Genomic DNA, 21,094 nt, shown 5'->3' with positions numbered 1-21,094 from the left:
TATTCTGAGTAGTCTGATTTGGTTTGAGTAAGAATACTCATGGAATAATGTATTACATAATAGGGCCATCTTGTAAATATGATCTCCACAATTGCTGTCAAATACATGCATGTATCACCAAGACAGACATTGAGACAAGCAGTATCAGTGTATCTTTTTTTTTTCTCCTTTTTAAAAATTGTGTCTGCTTTTGTTTTTACATGAATATTTTGTGTTACTAGATAGTGCCATCACAGTGTGTCCCATTCTTACCTTGAAATATGACAGTCTTAACATAATGATAATGACTGATAATGACAACAGAGTCTTCTGTGTGCTTCAGAATTATGGTAAAGAGAAATCATCCTTATTCTGCATGGAAAATGTCCTAAACTGCAGGACAGGTGAATTATATGCCTGTGTTACATTCCAGATGTAGCTGTGCACAACTGCACCAAATGGCCCATTATTTAGCACAGACAGAAATATCTTTGAATCTAACTCACTGTCAAAGGGATGTAGGATAATAGTATAGGTAGCTGAGAAGAATAAAAGCCTGGAAATGTGGACTTGACTTAAACAGACCTTTATTTGGAGACTCACAGTATGGACATTCCACTATGCAGCTCACAGAAATCACTAGAAGAATCATTAGTCATTTTACACTTTATTTGACAGAGTTGAGAAATATTCTTTTCACACAAAACTGTAAAAGCAGCAGAGTGTCCTGTCTTCAGCTTTACTTGCATTTAATAATTCTGCTAAAATAGTGCAGATTGTATAGTTATAGATGTATGTACTTATACTGGAAAATAGAACACTAAATCCATCCTGATACCAGTGTGTAAACATGATGACTTTAGTTACGCCAAAGCATGTTGGTTTTCAGGAGAGAGAAAAGATCAAGGTATTACTTACGCTTCTTCAATAGCAATTAGCTAATTGGATGAGATACCTCCAGATGATCGTAGTGTATTAACAGGTGGTTTGGGGCTCACACTGAACAAACAAACAAACTCAATTGAGGTTTCTATTTATCTCACCTTGGGAAAAACACTCCCTTTGAGCCAACCCAGCAGGATTCATTAACAAGACCACTAAGGGTTTGATGAGCCAAGAGTTCTTCACTGGCCCCTTGGCCAGAGCTCTGCAGTGGCAGAGCGTGGAGTGGCTCCTTTCCCAAAGTCCTGTTGCTGCGTTGGTGCAATGCTCATCCCAGACCCTCAGCTGGGAACACAGACCAGACCTGGTTCTGCAGTGACCTAATCACACCCTCTCCAGGTCAGAGGTGTTTTGCATCCAGATGGCTTCACATTTGAAGTGAGCTCACATTAGGATGTGGCTGCTTGGTGAATTCCAGGCTGAGAAAAAGTATCTTCCCTTTCACCACTGACCACCTGCTCCTCCTGTGTTTTCTGTAGACCTGGGCAGTCTCTGCTACTTCAGAGACAGATCAGGATATAAACCACACCGAAGTATCTGTCTGGTTGTTATGTGAAAGGAAAAAGAAATTCTTTATAACCCTTACAGTTGATCAGCTGAAACCCTAAAGTATGAGATTTGATTATAGTCATTGTCTTAATGCAGAGCTGCAAGTGTTATGCGCATGTTGAGAACTTCCAGAAGCTGGATTAAAGCATCTCTTTTACAATGATATCTAATCTCGTCCTAAAGCTCCAAGCAATGGCGAGTCCACCAGCTCCCCTGGTAAGCCATTCCAATCTTTAATTACCCTTAGTGCTAGGAAATTGCGATGTTGTGGAAAGGTTGAATTTGTCTCATTTCAGCTGCCAGTCTTCCTTTTGCTATGCCTTTGTTAGTAAGACTGAAAAGTCTCCATTTTTCACATTTGTTTTCTGAACAAGTGTGTATGAAAAACTGCATATTTGCAGCAACCTGTTGAAAAGCCTATGTACACAGAAGCTTGTGTACCTTTTCTAGCTATGCCAACTGGCCTAATGCAAACCTTGCATCTTCCCTATCTTTAAACTATCACAGTTTTAACACCTCTGTGACTACTAAAATTTATATATAGTAAAGGCACGTTTCCACTTTAGTTCTGGTGAACCAGATGTGTTGTACTCTCTAAGGCTCACACTGTAAGACTGGTTTTCTGACAGCTGTCCTAGGAACTCTCTTAATTTTTCCAAAACCTAGGAGAACTGTAGAGAATATAAATAGGTACAAATTTTGAAAATGCTGTATATAGAATCAGAATAATTGTCTTTGTCAAGCAGTCCAAGTGGTGATCCCAACATTTACCTGATAGAACAGGAACAAATGGTTTTCCCCTATCTTCTTCCAATCTGCTGGTACCTGAGTGGGCAGCTAATTTTGGATTATTGTTATTCCAAAGAGGAATGTGTCACTAGGGAAAAGAATGGGGGGAAAAAAAATGGTCAGAGACTTCAAAGCATGTAAGGACGTGAAATTTCCTCCTAGTTTTCAGTAACCTGCTAAACAGAAAATGTGGTGCTGGAAGTCTCTGTAACCAAAGGCTTTTCCCCAGTGTTCTTAACCAAGCTACTCTTCTTTACTCAGATAACTATGTTCCTTCATAAACCCACCATTGTCTCCATGAGAGAACCTAGAGAGATCTGAGTTCCAGGACTACATTTTTCTGTCTGACAGATAAGTGTTCCACAAAACCAGGCAGATTATAATGTATTTAGACCATTCCTTAGGTCTTTACCTCACAGAACAGAATCTCCCATGCTGTAGGACTAAGTCCTTTGTTCCCAGATGTTCCCAGTCTTCTATTTGTTTGCTTTAAAACACATTTTGGTGACAGTAGCTTGTCCAAAACAATTAGAATCATGGAATCATAAAATCATTTCAGTTGTAAGAGACCCTCAGGATCATTGAGTCCAACCATAACCTAACCCTAGCACTAATCCGTGTCCCTAAGTACCTTGTCTAAATGACTTTTAAACACCTCTAGGGATGATGACTCCACCACTTCCCTGGGCAGCCTGTTCCAGTGCCTGACAACCCCTTCCGGGAAGAATTTTTTTCCTAATATCCAATGTAAACCTCCCCTGGCACAACTTGAGGCCATTTCCTCTTGTCCTGTCACTACTTGGGAGAAGAGACCAACACCCTCCCTCCAAAGGCACCAAGGTACTTACTGCTGCACTGAATTATGCCCCATTCGAGTACACCCCTCAAACCACATCCCTATACCTAATACCTTGTATTGGCTCACTGAAAAAATTAAGAATGTACCTTTAACACATAGGAGCTCCATGGAGAGGGTCATTAATAGCAGTTGTCTGGTTTGCTTTCCAATGGCTGTGAAGCGTGCCCATGAATTCCTGTTGTGGATCACATATGTATGAATTAGATGCCACCCTAGTTAGGAATCTACAGTAGATAATCCAAATGCACCTTCTGCCTCTGTGTTGGATTTTCTTTTAATTCTGCTTTAGCATGGAGTGTTTTCTGCTTTCCTTACTAGCAACTCAAAGTATCAAAACTCTTCAGAAGATCCACAGACTTTGTTTTTCATGTCGTTAATGATGAATACTATTTTGTTGCAATTCATCTAAATACGTTTGAGGTTTATGAAATACCTCAGGGACAAAGCTGTGGCTGGTTATTCTAACAGTTCTTCATTGTTTGCGATGTAATACTAGATTACAATTTCAAAATATTTCTTTTTTTTTGTTCCTGAAAGTCATTTAATAGTCTAGGGAAAAAAGTATTGTCTCCAGACCTAAGATGTAACTAAGTGGAATGGGCATTCTCAGGCTGTTCTATAATAGCTTGAGCTATGGTAGGAATTTGGAATGTGCAGTCCTGTGGGAGGTATTTAGAGAAAGGGGGTCTCAAATGCTAATCAAATGTGAACACAAAGTATCTATTCTAATTCCTGGGTGTATCTGATCGAGGCAGTTGGTTGGTGACCTGCTCATTTTCCAGCAGAAATAACACTTGGTCCATATAATGAGCAACATTTCACAGGTTAGTTAATAACCTACTGAACTGTGCACTTTCCTGTTCACAGATCTACTGGGTCTAAAAGTTAAATGGTCATTTAATTCGTTACACCAGTACTGGGGCTTTGTGGCTGAAATCAAAGTTTATCTGAAAGTATCTGCTCAACCACATTATTTGCAGTTACTGTAGCACTGAATCAGGAGCACAGGAAGTCCCATCTTCATCCTTTTTTCTGCCATTGCCCAAAGCATGTGTAAGGTTGGGTAGAATATTAATGAAAAATCGATGTTTTAGAACAAATAATGCTGAGAGGAATTTAGTCCAAGAGTATCAACAAAAGAATATCAAAGTTCAGTGTTATTTAATTAGAGTTGACAGATCTTTAAAGAACAAATTTGGATAAATTATTATTTCACAGATGCTTTTGGCGAGCTATCCTCTTGGTTTTATCAAGGGAAATGCCTGCCCAGTGAATTGAAATCTGGATAAATGATTTTTTCCTAACCTTTCTACTGAACTTTAGTCATATTTTTTAAATTATTTATTCATTTATTATTTTTTATGAATGCCAAGTTCAAAAGAAGCAGGATATTTCAATTTAGGCTGAAGACAAGCTTGATTAAAAACCAACAAACAAAAACATAAAATGAAAGCCAACAAGCCATGAGGGGGTGGGGTATGATGAGCAAGTAAACAAACCAAAACAAAACAAAAAAGTCACTCATGGTTGAGCTCCCTTTGTTCTTCCTGTTCTGTAAAATGGAATGGACAGAAATAAGCCTCCTTTTATCTATTACACTTCATCTGGCATAGATCTTATCTGGCTTTACAACTTTTTTTAGTTCCAGTAATTTCTTATAGTTCTGTGCCTGCCCCTTGACTTTTTTGTCTCAGTTGAAAATTCTGAGAAGAAAGCTCATTGTGTACGCTACATTTCTGTTGCCTTTAGAGACATGATTAGGATTTAACAGTGCATAGTCCTGCTGTTCGAAATATCAGGCTGCCAGATGAACCTGTAGGTAGAAAACCACGCATTACATACCAAATTGAAAAACCTGATATGTGAATTTGCACCGGGGTGGAAAGACTAAAAAAAAAATCTCAAATTGGCTGAAATTTACTTTGTGAATTCCTTTACTTCTGAGCTCTTTCAGGCTCGTGAGTCTCCCATCTGGGTTGCTCCGGAGCCTCCTGTTACGGGTGGCCGAGCGATGAGGATCGCACGTCGCTGAGCAAACCTGTCCTGGGGTGGGGATGCCGGCGGCTCCTGCACAGCGTGGGGCTGGGACCTGCTCCAGGGCGCGGGCCTAGTCATGGAGCAACAAAGATGGGAAAACAGACTAACACGGCTAATCAGGCGGGAATTTGACAGTTGTGTGAATCTCAGTCCTGTATTTAAAATTATCCTTAATTTCACCTGTTTATTTTCCACTTAAATAAAAGCAAAACAGAAAAATGAAAAGGATGCAAACTTTTATTGAAAATGAGGTAATTTCAGAAGGACTTGTATATTCCATCTTTGAAATTAAGTATTTCATGGAAACATATGATGATGGTGCTTTACTACATAGGTTTATTTTACTCTTTAGGATTATTTGTTCTCATTTCATTGGTTCTTAACTATGATTTATAGTTGTTCGACCAGAACTGTATAAATGACTGTTGGTATAGAGGTACAGGTACTACTAGTTGGTTTTTAGCCATTTGTATAGCATGAGTTATAAAATGTCTCAGTGAGTTCTGCACAATTCTTGATCTTGTTTAATATCAGGATAAGAATTTAATTTTTAGTTCTGCTTTTCATTCATTCTTTTTTGGATATTTTATTAATTATTGGTTTTAAGTCCTGTGGGGTATGTCATGTTAAAAGTACAGGATTAATCAGAGTAATTATTATATATAGCTCATTCATTACAACCAAAGAGAATTTAAAGGAAATAAAATTTAAAAAATATATATTTGTACATTACTAGATACTGGAGAGCTACAAGATGTATCTCTGATTTGCAAATACATGAATTCATTACTTGATTCTTCTTTAATTAAACATTTTGCTTTAGAAAAATCTGAAACATAATTACTTGAGAGCCATAAGGGTGACAGCAATTATGATATTTGGTTTGTCAAATTATCCTGAACATTCTATTAAGGCAGCAATTTTTCTAAACTGTCGTTCAACTCTTTATGCTCTACATTCAGCCTGTGATGCTGATGTAAATTGTTTTGAACCTATTATGCCACATAACATCTTAAATAGCCTCAGCACTTCATAGTGTTAAGAGAAACAGACCAAATGAAGACTCTGGAATGTTAAATCTCCGAAAAGAAATACATTCAGGTGTTTTAAACCAGTTCTATAGTCCACAAGAACTCAGATGAAGAAAAATATTAAAATGGAGTTATGGCCAAAGGCAAATTCTTAAGGAGAATAATTTAGATTTTGAATTGAAAGAGGACAACTTCATTGGCTCAAGGCATAAATTTGACATGAATCTGCCGAAGTGTGGAGTTTTTAGAGACTGCCTTATCTGTGAAGTATTGTGTATAGTTATTGAGCTTTCCATTGGAGTTACTTTTAAAAGCCAGCTTGTTCTAATTTTGCACTAGATCACACATTTCTTTGGAAAGAAGCTGACTGTTTTCTGTATAATGCTCTCAGGAAGTAAAAAGAATTGTCTTAAGGTTGAAACAGAAGTCTGACAATCACAAGTTAAAGCTTGATTTCCTGCAGACTTTGCCTCCTCGCTTAAAACCTGTCTTCTTTAATTTCCTCGTTCTCATAACATTTATTAAATATAAGCTTTTTCACAAATAAGTCTTGAAAATGCTTTTAAATTTTCAGGTGGTGGCTGCTTAAAATAGACGAGTATAAAATATTGCATTGACAAGGTTTCTATTTCCTGTGATTACACACTGTCCGGTGTTGCCCCTTAGTTACACATTCAGGCCAGCTTGTAGCAGCTGAAGGTCATGCCTAGAAAATTTTACTAAATAAGTAGTTCGTATTGGTACATATTTTCCTATTATGTGTATCTGTTTCCTAGGGCACAATATTAATCATGACCATTATGATCCTCAATGGCCAATTAAGTGATCAAGCAGCACTTCTTTATGGATTTTAGCTGTTTGTCTAAGCAACAAAAAGATTTTAAAATACTAGTTCTATATTGTGGTTCTAAATGATTTTTAAGTGTTGCTTTCTCGGTGATTATTTTCCCTAGACCGATATCACCTCAGGATATTGTTTAAATTTGTTATTTTATTATTTACATTTATTTCTGACCTTAAGGTTTTTACTTCCTTTGAAATGAACAGTCTTAGTTTTGAATGACAAAAGCTATGCCAAGGTGAATAGATGTTCAGATAACTCTCTACATGCCAACAAAAACTGCATGGAAGTTTAATATATTGCAGAGATCATGAGTCAGGTATTTAATTGCTGTTACAAGATTTTTAGCAAGAAGAAATACTGATAATAAATGTAATCTTCTGAACATATTAAGTAATACTACTCAAAGTTAAAATGCCATATGCCATGTCTACTACTTCAAAATAAACTTGATGATAGAATTTAAATGGAGGGGAGTTTATATAGTTCTGGAACTGTTTCTTGATTCAGATCTGAGCCCAGGAAGTGATCACAGGGATCAGAGAGGAGAACAGCCAATGTTTTCCATTGCCATCTCTACCTCTAACTAAATATCCTTGTTATTCCAATAACTAGACATTTTGGATGTGGTTGTGTGAGTCTTACCTATCTAGACCATTGACTTGTGTATGTGCGCTTAATTTCATGCAAGACTTGGCACTGTTAGTTAATATGGAGATGACTTTTTACTATTCTGGTAGTTAACACCAAATCAGTTTTCACAGAAAGAGGTTATTTACTATTCTTTCTAGTTTGGTAGGCACACTCAACATGCCTCACAGGTCAAGAACTTGAAATTGCTGTGACTGAATCTGTGAGAGGGGATTGCAGAATTTGTACTGTAGGGCAGTGAAGGCTAACACACTATTTAAGTAGCATAACCCAATGCTCATTTATTGTGTATGTTCAGCTGCAGGATAATAATGTTTTAATAACTACAGTGGTAGGTATAATGCTTTTTTCTTTTTTATATCAGCTGAACACTTAAGCCTTCATCAAAGTGCTAGATCATACATACTTTGTTGGTATGAATGAAATAATAGGCAGGTTCTCTATATTTGTTTGGATGGATGTGTAAGTGGAGGATCATTCCTCTGTGTCACAGCATCTTTGTCTGGAAACTGGCACGCGTTGAATTGTAGTTGGAAAAAAACAGCTAGCTGCCATGGTTACTTTTCACATGTTTTTTAGGTGAAGTTCATGAGTGGCATATATTGCATCTCACACATTGATCCCTGAATTGCCTCTGTCAAATTTTCATGTTACCTACCTACAGCACCACAGCCACTTTTCCAACTACGGGTGCCAGTTCCTGTCTTTGTGCTGTTGACCTCACCAAAATGAGAAAATACCTTTGAAGTCAGATAAATTATCTGCGTCCTAACATCAGGCATAACTAATTCTCGGCTGTGAAGTTAACAGCTTAGTATTTTTACCTTCCAAATACTTGTTCAGGAAGGAAGATCTGGGAAGAGGTGAGTGCCTTAGCCTCCCTGTCAGGGGCTCAGCACAGCAGGACTTAGACAGAGCCAGCACTTTGTTATGGGGTCTATCAAAAGCAGTGTCCAGTACCCCTTGCTTTCAAAAGCATCGTAACCCCTGGACAGGTGGTGATTCATTTGCTAACATTGATTAGATTTCTCTCCTCCAAAAGGAATTCTTCCAGCCTCACTGAGAAAATAGCATGAGATGTTGTTCTTCACAGGGCAAGGCTGGCAACCCAGAACTTCCAGTAGATAGAAGTGGATGGTGCTCCCCCTGATCTTTCCATTTAGACCACAGCTCCTCAAGTGTGACATTTCAGAGTACCGTTACTGAGAATATTAGTTCTGATGTCTCTTTAAGTTATTATTTTTAAACTTTTTTACAGATTTTTTTTTTTGTAATTGACAACTGTGAAGCCAGATCTTTTAAAAAAAGCACTTTGAAAGTGATTCAGATTAATAACAAGATGCACAGAGCCATTGGGGAAGCAAAAGACTTACAGCTATTGGAGTGTGTCAGCAGCATGTTAAATTAGTAACTGTGTGTAGGCTCAATTTGAGATTTAACAGGTGCCCCAGATCTGTTGTGCTGACTCTCTGCATCGAAGTGAATCTTATTCTGGTAACTGAGGGGAGGAAGGACAGAAAGGGAATCTGCCAGCGAAGAAGCTGCTTCTGCACATTCCAGAAAGAATCAGACTAAGGCAGAGGCAGGCCAGCTTCAGGTGCCTGTCACTTGATCTTCTGCACCATAAGGAGAATGGGATTAATACCTGGTGGGCTGAGGAATGTAGAGAATCCCTGGTGAGAAGAGAAAGAAGCATTTTATTAACCTGCATCTGAAATGAAAGCTATACCTTCCTCTACATGTTTCCAATGTTTTGTCTGTTTACTGTGTCAGAGTCTTAGAAAGAATTACTTCTGTATTTTGTAAACTGCAATGACAACAGGTCCCTAGAATGGAAAGTAGCTATGTTAGCTAAATTATGTTGCCTGTTGCTATGGGAACAGTAGCTCACAAATTTTTATGTAAGCGCTAGAGCTACAATTCTTGTGACATCTTGTTCTAATAGAGCAATGTTTATACTTCATTCACCATCAGGTTTTTGCTCTGTTTTAATGATAGTATTGGGCAGTAATCCCCAGGAGTAAACACTGAAATAATACGCCATTCCATAGCAATACCTTTCATAATCATTAGCTGAGCAATTTTCGAATTGCAACATAATCAAGAAGACATCAACCTTTAAATCTGATTTGTATCCCCATTGCTGATGTTTTAAATATGTATGGTTGCAGGAAAATGCAGATCATCTAAGCAAACATTCTTTATTCTGAATGTTGTAATTAAGACTCTACCTGCCTCCTTTCAATATCCCTTTTATATAATTTTTTACTGTGAGATGAGGTGTAGCCAAAAATAATCAATATTAAAATGAACTTCAGAACTGTAGCCCAAGCCCTCATGACTTTTACCCAGGACCTGGCTTCCCATTATACCTTATAAAACATTCTCACTGAATCCAGCCAAATATTTGCTTTTTCCCCGCAGAGAATTACCTGCATTCTTGTAACACACTTTCCGCACCATGTAAGATGCTCCCACTGTGTCTGTTCCTTTCTCATTCAATAAAAAGTGCTTTATTTGTCTCAAAATGACGAATTGGAATTTGAAACTCATATTTTCCCCATGATATTATTTTATCAAATTATGTAGTTGCTAAATAAATAGAGGATTATCTATCTGCAAGAGACTAGAAACAAGCCAAGCAAAAGATATTTTCCCTGGAACACTGTATTTACGTCAAGCATGTAATTCAAGCAAAATTGATAAATATTATGAGAAGAAAGCAATTCTTTATGAATATGGAGATGAACTCACTAACACATTTAAGTTGTAAATATAGGAAAAATTTTGCCCTTTAAAATGATACTATGTTTCAGTCATCTTATAGTGTGGAATAAACTCATTAAATAGAGTGTTTATCTTCTCTAAACTCTTCAGCTTCCCTTTACCTTGATAATTTGTCTTCTAGGTTCACTTGTATTGTCTACATCCTGAAGAATTCCCAGAACAAGTTCATTTCTTGGGCAAGCAAGGCATCTTCTGACACAAGACTTGCACGATGTGCTGTCAAGCTTTTTGTGGGTCATTGCTAGGATCTTTGTTACTGTACAAACAGGAAAGATTAGTAGTAATCAAACTTTCCTTTCCTCCTTGTAGATGTAATTATCCAACCTCTCCTTTTGTAGGACTGGGTCATCCCTCTCATACACATTTGATCTGAATCCCGTGTGCACCAATTCAGTGAACCGCACTGTCGAGTGCCTGTGATTGCATCTGCCATAGCAAACTGAAGTGGACCAGGGGCTGAGTCCTCTCACTGGCATGTGACCATCCACATAGTTAAGTGCCAGTGCACTCCTTTTGCTTGTAACTGGACATGTTTCAAGAGCTAAGGTTGGCCATGCATCTTTCCTAAAAGACAGTTTTGATGCAGGCATCTTATTTGTCAAAGTGGAAGAGGGGGTGAAATGATATCAGCAGTACAAGCCAGAACTGTGTAGTGTCAGCCTGCCTCAAGGCCAGTGTGATGGCCCAGGCCCATTGTATTTACATATGTGTCATGGTTTAACCCCAGCCAGCAACTAAGCACCACACAGCTGCTCACTCATTTCCCCACGGTGGGATGGAGGAGAGAACTGAAAGAGTAAAAGTGAAAAAACTCACAGGTTGAGATAAAAACAGTTTAAGTGGTAAAACAAAAGCCCCGCACACAAGCAAAGCAGAACAAGGGATTCATTAACTGCTTCCCATCAGCAGACAGGTGTTCAACCATCTCCAGGGGATCCATCACACCAAAGGGTTACATGGGAACACAAAATGCCATCACTCCAAACGTCCCCTCCCTTCCTTCTTTCCCCAGCTTTATATCGTGAACATGATGTCAAATGGTATGGAATGTCCCTTTGGTCAGTTGGGGTCAGCTGTCCCAACTGTGCCCTCTCCTAGGTCCTTGCCCACCCCCAGCCTATTTGCTGGTGGGGTGGCATGAGAGGCAGAAAAGGCCTTGGCTCTGTGCAAGCTCTGCTCAGCAGTAACTAAAATATCCCTGTATTATCCACACTGTTTTCAGCAAAAATCCAAAACATAGCCTCATACCAGCTACTCTCAAGAAAATTAACTCCATCCCAGCCCAAACCAGCACAACGTGTAAAGATAGCCCATACAGACAATCCTGAGCAACAGTCTGTACTTGTACAGGGATATTCTCTCGTTCTGACTATTACATTCTGTGGCCATCAGATAACTGTTTTCCCTGTTAGGCCTGCACAAAACTTTGGGTCAGTTCTTCCCCTGCTGTACATTATTGTAGTGCCTTTGAACTTAATTGAGCCATGACATTTTACAGTGACTGAGAAATGGATACGCTGCTCTGCTATTTCTCTCCCCCATGCACCAGCAGGATAACTCTATTCATCCTCTCTCTCTAATACATACAGAGCTTTCTGGAGATCTAACTCAGAATACCCTGCTTTTTTTCTTTTTTTTTTTTTTTAAAGAAAAGCTTTAAAGCCTTTCCTGCATGGTCCCATAAATATGTTTCCTTGCATGATCTGATTCCATTCCACTAAACAAGTTTTGTCACCAGGAACTTTTCTAGAACTGCATCTATTTTCCAGTCATTTCTGCAGTCTTTCTGCTCTGATTTTTCTGTTATCCACTGGTATCACTTAAGATGAGAAATAAATTTCATTCTTTAAAGCAAACCCAGTTGTTGTTCCAATTAAGAATGTGGCAGGACTCCCAGGTCAGGATTTGCTTGGCGTACTAACTTCTGCCAAGGTGGATCATAGCTATGGTTTTTGATTGTCACACACTTTAATGATAGTAGTGAACTTCATGCTTTGAATAGATGTTACACTATTCACTCCTCATAAACTCTAAAAAGTTACATAATGTGTTCTTATTTTGCTGTTTCAGTTCATGGCTTGTCTGTGTTTTCTTGACATTTACTTCTGTATTTTAGGGGTTAGTCTTTAAAATATTGCATACAGTTTGCATGGTCTTTTGCAAACCTCTCCAACACAATATGTTATGCAATAGGAGGCATATCTGCAATAAGAATTAGGGAGATGATGAGGATGTGATTGTTTCAAGCTTTTTACATCCTTGAAGGCATCTGTTTTATTTATTGACATGAAAATACATTTTGAAACAGGAGCTTTCTCAAATGGATAACAAAATCTTAGTCAATTCAAACAATAAAGCAAACTATTTTTTCTTGAAATAGAGGTATGCTTAAAGATTTAAGGTATTTTTTTATACTCTAATCTATTTTCCCATCAGTGCTAGATATGCAAAGAATGCTAGATAAAATTTGGGGTATGTTAGGACAAGATAGAAGTATAAGCTATTTCCATCTTGAACTCTTTTCATAGTAGCCCATATATTCTTAATATTTCTAAACAGTATGAAGAATAGAAATTTATTAATCTGTAGAGGCTCCTGACCAGTCTTCGTACAACTTTCTTCTGGTTTGTTATGGAAACGTATTGTTCTCAAACCCTGACAAAGTTCAAAATCCCTAAAAATTACCTTGCTGAATTGTCTATGTTCTCATTACCAGACCTTGGCATAGAAGTAAATATGAGTGCAGCTCAGGGCCACCCTTCGAGCAAGAAGGTCAGCTCTGTAAGCTGATTTCCACATGTTAGGAAGTGGCAGGTCCTGTGGCAGGACCGTGGATGCTGGAAGCTCTCACTTCTGAGTTTGCAGATCTGGGTGTGAGCCTCACCACAACCTGCACACGTATAGGTGTGAGAAATGTGAGGACAGTGGCCTTCCCAGTTTTTGTGCCCTGGCCTCCAAGCTTTGAGTTATTCAGCAATATGGGAGGCTCAGCCCATGCTGAGCAGCTACTGCTCCAGATGATCTGTGGGCCAGATCTCAGGCGGGATCAGTGCTATGTGTCAGATGGGCAATCAAAGCTACGCTCCATGGGCTCATTGGGTGTTGCGGTGTAAGGCTTCCCTGTGTGAGTCAGTGTCCCTGCATGTACAAGTCACCTCCTGGAAGGGTTCAGAGTAAGAAAAAATCAGCCCAGGTGCTGAAAACTGTTGTTAGTATCCACAGTCTAGAATTGATTGTCATATTTCTTTTGCTTACAGTTACATTTCTTTTTTCTTAAAAGAGAAATTTAAGTCTTGCTAAGTAATAGTAGACAACTATGCAGCTTGTTCAGTTGAACTGGGTTAAAAGTGATAAGGTTCAGGTGCAGCAAATGCAAAGGACTAGAGAAGGTGGGAGGCTATGGGTGTTTCTTGCCACTGTGCCACAGATGGATGTGGAAGTTTGTGCTTTCAGCTGTTCAGGGGGTTGTTTCTTCTGTATTGGAGACACAGAAGAAGAAGTTTTGAAAAACTGATTTAAACTTTTGCTTTACTTCTAGGGGAAAAAAAAAAAAAAAAAAAAAAGGTAAATTCAGCTCAGGTTCCATGAGATTTGCTTATTTTTTTTTCTTTTTAAGGAATTTCACTGTAGGAACTTTGGCATGATTTAGTTCTATATTAAGTATCTGATTCTACATTTGAATTTCTAAGGTGACATTCATTTTACCTATCTCTAAGTATTTACATTGTAGGTGTCTGTGTTAAAGCTAGTTACCCCAGCCTCACTTTACAGTAAACAGAGAGAAGCAAGTACTTTCAGGATATGATTCATCTGACCTATTTAGGATGTCTGTTTTAGGATTAGATGAATAGCACCGTGTTCACCCAATAGCACTTCATCTCCACATTGTCTATATATGGACTCAACTCAGTTTGCCAAGATTCATTTAGGCGGTTGAAGCTTGAGTCAAATAAGAATACAAGAAAAGCTCAGGAAGTAAGGTTTCTGAAGTACTTGGAAGTATGCTGGTATTTTGGTAGTATTCTAGTCAAATAACATAAATCTCTTTTTGTGGAGTTTAGTGAAGGATAAGTAAAATTATTTTTCCATCAACTACTCTTTATGAGAATTGGTAATGCATTTAAGTACAAAGGCAAATCTTAATTAATCAGGATAACTGTTGAGCAGGATAACATGTACAAAATAAGTTCCTATTTGGGCAAGTGGAAATATTGAAGCCTAATTTCTCATTAATTTCATTCATTGTCTGACTTTTCATCCCCCGCTTCCCAGCATTCCTTTACTGTCCCACATAACAACCCATATAGGAGCAAAGCTGTTGCTACCCTGCAACCGTGTGAGCATTGCCTGGCTAATGCCCACGTGCCAGGTGGCCACTTGGCTTCTGCCAGCCCTGGTGCCATGGCTGGCTTCTGCCACAGGGCCCGCACTATTGTGCATTTCTCTATTCGTTTCCTGTTTTTCACAAATTATCTGTAGGAATTCTTTTGCTCTTTTAAATCGGCCCTTGAGTTCAGAGTTGGTCAGTGGGGAAACTGCCAGCTGCCAGACAAATGGACAACCTGACTGCACAAGTCAGTTCTTCTTACCATTCTATACTAAAAGTATAAAAAAGACTTACATAAATAAGACTATAAGAATAGGTAGTGAAGTTGCAGTTGCAGACAACTAATATCAATAATGCTTGACTGGTAAATCTTCATAACATTGTGCCATGGGTATGCATCTATACTGTTTGAAGGCAGGGATCAGTCTCCCTTGGGTGGATCTGCAGCCTAACAAATCCTTAGCTGGACAAATGGAGCTTTTGCTGAGTAGAGAATCCAATGTCTGAGGTGTTATGGAGTACACTCGTTGCCGGTGGAGGTGACCGAGGTACACATGGCGTTGACAATGAAGATTGGAAGCACAGGTGAGAGTGACTCTCAGGAAGATCAGTTCATGCTGGTCCAGAGCCATGTGACAGCAGCTCACACTGCGAGTGACTGGGACTGACCCTGCAGCTGCCCCAGTGGCACAGAGACCTGGTGCTGGTGCCTTCACCTGGGAACACCCGCAGGCTGGCTCCTGCCCATCTCTGCCCGAACATCAGTTAGTTCAGCAGGCAACAGGATTTCTATCCATCGCACCCAGCTGTACCCAGCTCTTTCATGCATTTTGCAATCTTTGTGCATAGCAAATGTTAGCTGAGCAGATACCTGACCCTCTCTAACACAAAACATTTGGCAGATCCTCGGGTGGATAAAAAAGCTTAACAGCATTAAAATCAAGTAAGTTAGGTCAACTTAAGGTGGCTGAGGCTGGCTCCTGCACTGTAATTCATGTTTCTTCTATATGTCTGTATTTTCAGTCATGCTTGAATTCATTCTGCTCAGGCTCTGAGCTGGTCATTTGTGAGCAAGTTTCAGGCCAAAAAAGCATGTAGCCGTAATTAGTGTGATACAGTATGGAGCTAATAAAGCCCTGCCGGGAACTGAGATGAAGCCCAGTACTGTGCTAATGACAATTTACATGGCTGCTGTGTAGAAGTTGGCTCAGACATAATCATCAGAGCCTGCATTTTTGCAAAAAGCTTTGTGGAGACCCTCAATACTGATAATCTCTTGTTGTAGTTTACCTGCAGTTTGTGTGAAGGAGGAGCTGACTGAGACATTAGGCTCGCTAATAAACCTTGCAGAAGCACAGGATTCAGAAAACACCATTAAGACTGGTGATAATTGTGAGCAGCACCTCTTCAAAGATGATCTTTAAAACTGACTAGAGTGCCACTTAAAATGCACTTTTAAAAACTGGGCTCTGTATCCAGTTCCCTGAAAGAAGTCTCATGGGTACCTCTACAGCTCTAATCATGACGCTGTGCTTTGCAGGCCTTTTTTTTGCTGATCCTGGCTTAAAAGGTCAGGCAGTTCATGTAACATTCATTACTTTGACCTAGCAACATCAGGCATCTGTAGCAGTTAACTCTGTAGCTATTATCCTCTAAATCCTTGGAGTGAAGGCTAGAAGCCTTGAAGTCCTGAGCTTTGAGTTTTCTCATGTTTCAACAAAAAGATTTTGCTATTGAAAATGACACAAACTATACTTCAAGTATATCAATAAGCCCGTAATGTGGGGTGGGAATAGAAGAACAGGAACTGACTGCCAGTGGTAATTCTTACACAACTAGAATACAGAAGTGCATATTTGAAACACAGGATTTAGGATTTTGGGTGGTTCTTTTTTATAATTTTATTTATTTCTTTATTTAGTTAGTGTATACTATCTGTCCCTAAGGCTTAGTGAAGTGCTTCTAATCTGTAAGGCATCAGGCTGAATAAGAACTCACATTAGACATTTTACTTTTATTTGTCTCCATAGAAACTGGATGTTCAAATGTGTTAAGTTATTTTTGTCTTTGGAGTCTTTATGTGCCTCAGGATTTGGACATGTGCTCAAAGGGAAAAGCTGTGATCTCAATTAAATTATGTTGCCTTATGTATCATCAGCAGGTGAATGAGATGTTTTCGAATGACTGGTGTAACAAAAATAAACTCTTGAAAGAGGCAAATTCAGAGTTCTGTATTGCAAATAAACTAACTCAAGTGTTCCATCAACTTTCAAAATCTGTACAGTGAAATATGTCCTGTTTAGAATATTCAGAGCCAGCACTTTGTTGCTGTTGTGCCTTTGAAATCTAATTGATATAAGGAAGACCACTGAAGGATAGTTATCAATATGGCTACGTGAAATTTAATCTCAGTTGGTACTTTGTTTCTCAGCGGAGACATCATAATTCCTCAGAATCAAGGAAAAACACCACTGCAGCTGAACTAAAGCTCATTTTATTTGGCTTTTTAATATAGAGTTTTATTAAAGAAAAGCTGTCATACAAAGTAGGAGAGCTCAGACAATGAAGAGCTTCAGAGAATGCCCCAGTAGTAGAGAGCTTCAGTAGCAGCGCTTCAGAGAATGGCTGCTTTCAATTCCATGACTTACGAGAAAACCTGGTCTTTATTTTTACTTTTTTTTAATTTGGATACAGGTAATGTCTGAAATTCAGTTGCTGGGTGGTGGTACTGTACCGAATTGGTTGATATTGGTATTAAAGGATCACCTCTTCCTAGTAGGTAGCAAGGCTTACTCTCTTTTTTAAGAAATATATTTTTATTGCATGAAGGACAATTAGAATGAATGATGGTAAAATAACAACAGCAGCTACAAACAAAAATGAAGACAATATGAAACCACATTCATTGTGTCATATAATAGCATACATTCACTTCTTTTCTGTTGCAAGTCAGAAAAACAAAAGGAGACAAAGTGAAGAGAAACTATGGGAAGTGCGGGAAAGATGACACCTAGAATATAGTGACAGACAGAAGGAATACCATGCAGAGCCAGAAAATTGTCAGTGTACAACAGAGAACTAGCTTGATATTTGTACAGATGCTGTGACATGAACACAAGCACACATTAGATCTCCATGGCAAAGAACTTTGCTGCCTCCAAGCTACCGCACAGTAGAGTCTCTAATTTCTCTTCAAAGGCTTCAGGTTAACTAACGTGCAGCCACACATTCAGTATGCAAGTAATAAAAATCTATGGGGTGCTAAAAAAGCAGTTTTGAAGAAAACATGGTAAGCAGAGTTTCCTGGAGAGGTACACTGGGAAACAGGTCAGTTAGCAGAGGAAAGGAGTACAGTAAAATTTTATGTTCCAGGTAGTCGTGTACACTCAAGAGATATACCCTTTCATTACATTATATTGTCAAAAAAATGCCATGTTTTGTTGACTATATCCAATTCTTCAAGGTTATATTTTCTTAGGGTATACAAAGCCATTTTTTAAGACAACTGAATTTGTGTCATCAAATGAACAGAAGGCAATCTATTTATTAAACATACTGAACAAAGAGCATATGCTACGAATGGTGTGCTATCTCTATGCAGAGGGTAGTCACTAAATCATATCAAACAGATGCTAGCAAATATCTTGTTAGCTAGAATATATCTGGCTTATGAGCATGCTGTCCTTTCATTGTTGCAGTGTCAGACTTGCAAAATTATTTCTTGCTTTAAGAAAGACAAATACACCATCTTATTCTTCTGGAGTGAAAATTGAACTGGCTATGGTGCTACAGAGGAATATTCAAGTGCAACTCTGTTTACTCATAAAAGATTGAGAAAGTTGATGTAGTATGCAACAGAGCTAATACTTTTGTAATCATCAGTATAAAAGTATAGTATTCCATATTTTTATGAGCAGGTTGTTAACATCTAGAATCGCAAAATAATACAAGTCATAAGGGACCTCTGCAGAACATCTGGTCCAGGTCCCGCTCAAAGCAACAGCAACCTGGAGCTGCTCAGGGCCTTGTAGCTCCAAGTTCTGAGCATCTCCAAGGATGGAGATATCTTTCTGGAAAAACTGCTCCAGTGTTTGACAGCCCTCCAGGGTGCCCTGTTAAGTCACACGCAACTTGCCATGTAGCAGGAACCCCTGGTCCTTTGCTGCAAAGCTGCTTTGCAATCAATTGGCCACCAACCTCAACCATGAAAGAGGTTATTATGTGCCGGGTGCAGGACTTGGCATTTGTCTCGAACATAATGAGTTTATTATCAGCCTGTTTCTCTAGCCTGTCACATCCTTCTGGGTAATCACCAGTGTACTGATCTTTCCCCTTAAACTGATACTTTTGCTGATGGTGGATTCTGTCCCCTTATCCAGACATTAATGAAGGTGTTAAACAGTACTGACCCCAGTTTTAACCTCTGGAGGTGCCACTGGTATCCAGCCACCAGCTGAACCTTTTATTAGTGATTACAACACTGCAAACCCAGCTGTCCAGCTGATTTTCCAGCCACCATAAGAATGGGTAGTCCACCTGTCCAAACCCATGGTTATGGATCTATGAAGAGGGGTTAATTATACTAATAATACATGTGACATCCATGAATATTAGTGCATTACATTTCTGTTATTCTCACTGAAAACAGTATGTTTCCAGTATAGTATTAGTATTTAGTCAGTACACTAGAATGGTTCTGGCTATGCAGCTGTTTCCACTTCAATTCAAAGTGTCTTTGGAATTGGATATTTCGTATACAGACACTATCTCATTCTGCATTTGAGTGCTGTTTCAGATGACGAATAAGTGATTATTTCTAGAAGCAGTATTATATAGCTAAATTTCTACAGAGCTGATCCCAAGAACATTGAAATCAATTAAAATAGTTTCATCAATGTTTCTATGTTTTAAATGAGAGTCAGTGAAGCCCCAAGTTGATGTCAAACAAATGTACTTACATTACTGAGGCACTGGTGAGAACAGCCGCAGGGTAGAGTATTAAGGAAGCATGTTAAGTATGAATAACTGTAGTTTAAAACTTAACCTGTAACATTTTATGAAATTTACAAGATTTCACTACAAATATTTGTGATACTACTCTTCACAGAGAGACTTCAGATGAGGGTGAGGGAGTAATGCTTTAGACCAGGATCCCAAGCAAGATACTCAAAAGAATTTTAGAAACACATGGAATATTTTAAACATGCATTATAAAAAGTGTCAAGGTAGATTTGGGTCCTTGTCCACCCATCTCTTAGTGCAGAGTAGATGTTGTGTTAGTATTGAGATGTTGTAGTGAAAAACATCAAAGAAATATAAACACATGCCCACAAAAATAGGCTCTGGTGCTTTGAGAAATCTTCAAGAACACCAGTTTTGCCCTGTGTCTACCTTACCTGGTTTAGGGAACAATATTTCCTGTCTTCATCAAATTGAAACTTGCTTACAGCAAATTTCAGTCCTATAGGACAATCTCTTTCATAAAGAATCTATAAAAACATGGTTATCTACATTGTAAGAAACATGTGGTTGTATACATTCACCCAGAAATTTAGAGGTGTTCAAGACATATAGGATTAGAGATGGTTCTGGAAGTTCTGCGTCACATATAAGCACTTACCTTTATGTGTTAAGGCCAATATAAATCTGTTCCTAAAGCCCTACTGAATTTTGGAGGAGGATTTATATTCATTCTTTTAGGGTTTAATGTTCATATTTCAGAAGTGATGTTCTAGCTGGAATCACCCTAAACAGAAACTAAGGATGGAATTATTTGGTTAAAAGAAAAAAGAAAAATATACATTCTAAAGGGCCTTGGGACTAAAATGATTGAGCCATCTTTTTTTTTTTTTTTTTTAAACAGGTGCAAACTATTTAAAATAAAAGTATCTCAATGTTTTTCATCAGGTCTAATGTTTGTTTAGGGTTTTTTTTTGACATTGTTACTTTTAATTGTCTTTCATAAAGCCTTTCATTAACAATGTGACTCCTTGTGCTCTATGTACAGGAAGGTGAAGCACCCAAATGAAAGGTCAAAAGAGTAATTTCTCTGAAAGAGCATTTGTAATAATTTGAGCTGAATCCTAGTATTTATTTGGTCAACTCCATCCAGCTTCCTGCACCAGAAAACAAGCTGAATGGCTCAGATATGTTTCGTATTATTATTACTTTCAGGCTCTTTGTTTGTGCACTTTGATATACTTATCCTAAAGTGTCATAAGCACACACAGAAAGATCAGGACAATAATATAATGTACTTTATTTCTGGTATTACCTTGATTTTTCAAAAGTTGAAGTTGTTC

The 21,094-nt window shown here is 38.4% G+C and overlaps 1 protein-coding gene across 12 annotated transcripts in view; it reads left to right on the top strand.

The window, feature by feature from the left end:
• DLGAP2 (DLG associated protein 2) overlaps positions 1 to 21,094 on the top strand; it is a 463,673-nt gene that overhangs the window by 306,715 nt on the left and 135,864 nt on the right. For 2 of the 12 annotated variants that reach the window (XM_071807018.1, XM_071807015.1), the window contains exon 4: positions 1,567 to 1,686. The exons of the other annotated variants lie outside the window; for them this stretch is intronic. The gene's annotated coding sequence lies outside the window, so the exon portion shown is untranslated. The remainder of the gene's footprint in view (positions 1 to 1,566; positions 1,687 to 21,094) is intronic. 12 annotated transcript variants of the gene reach the window in all.

This window comes from Patagioenas fasciata, chromosome 3 (genome assembly GCF_037038585.1).
Source record: "Patagioenas fasciata isolate bPatFas1 chromosome 3, bPatFas1.hap1, whole genome shotgun sequence".
NCBI lineage: Eukaryota > Metazoa > Chordata > Aves > Columbiformes > Columbidae > Patagioenas > Patagioenas fasciata.
The sequence above is the reverse complement of the archived record's forward strand: the minus strand, read 5'-3'. Positions and strand labels throughout refer to the sequence as shown.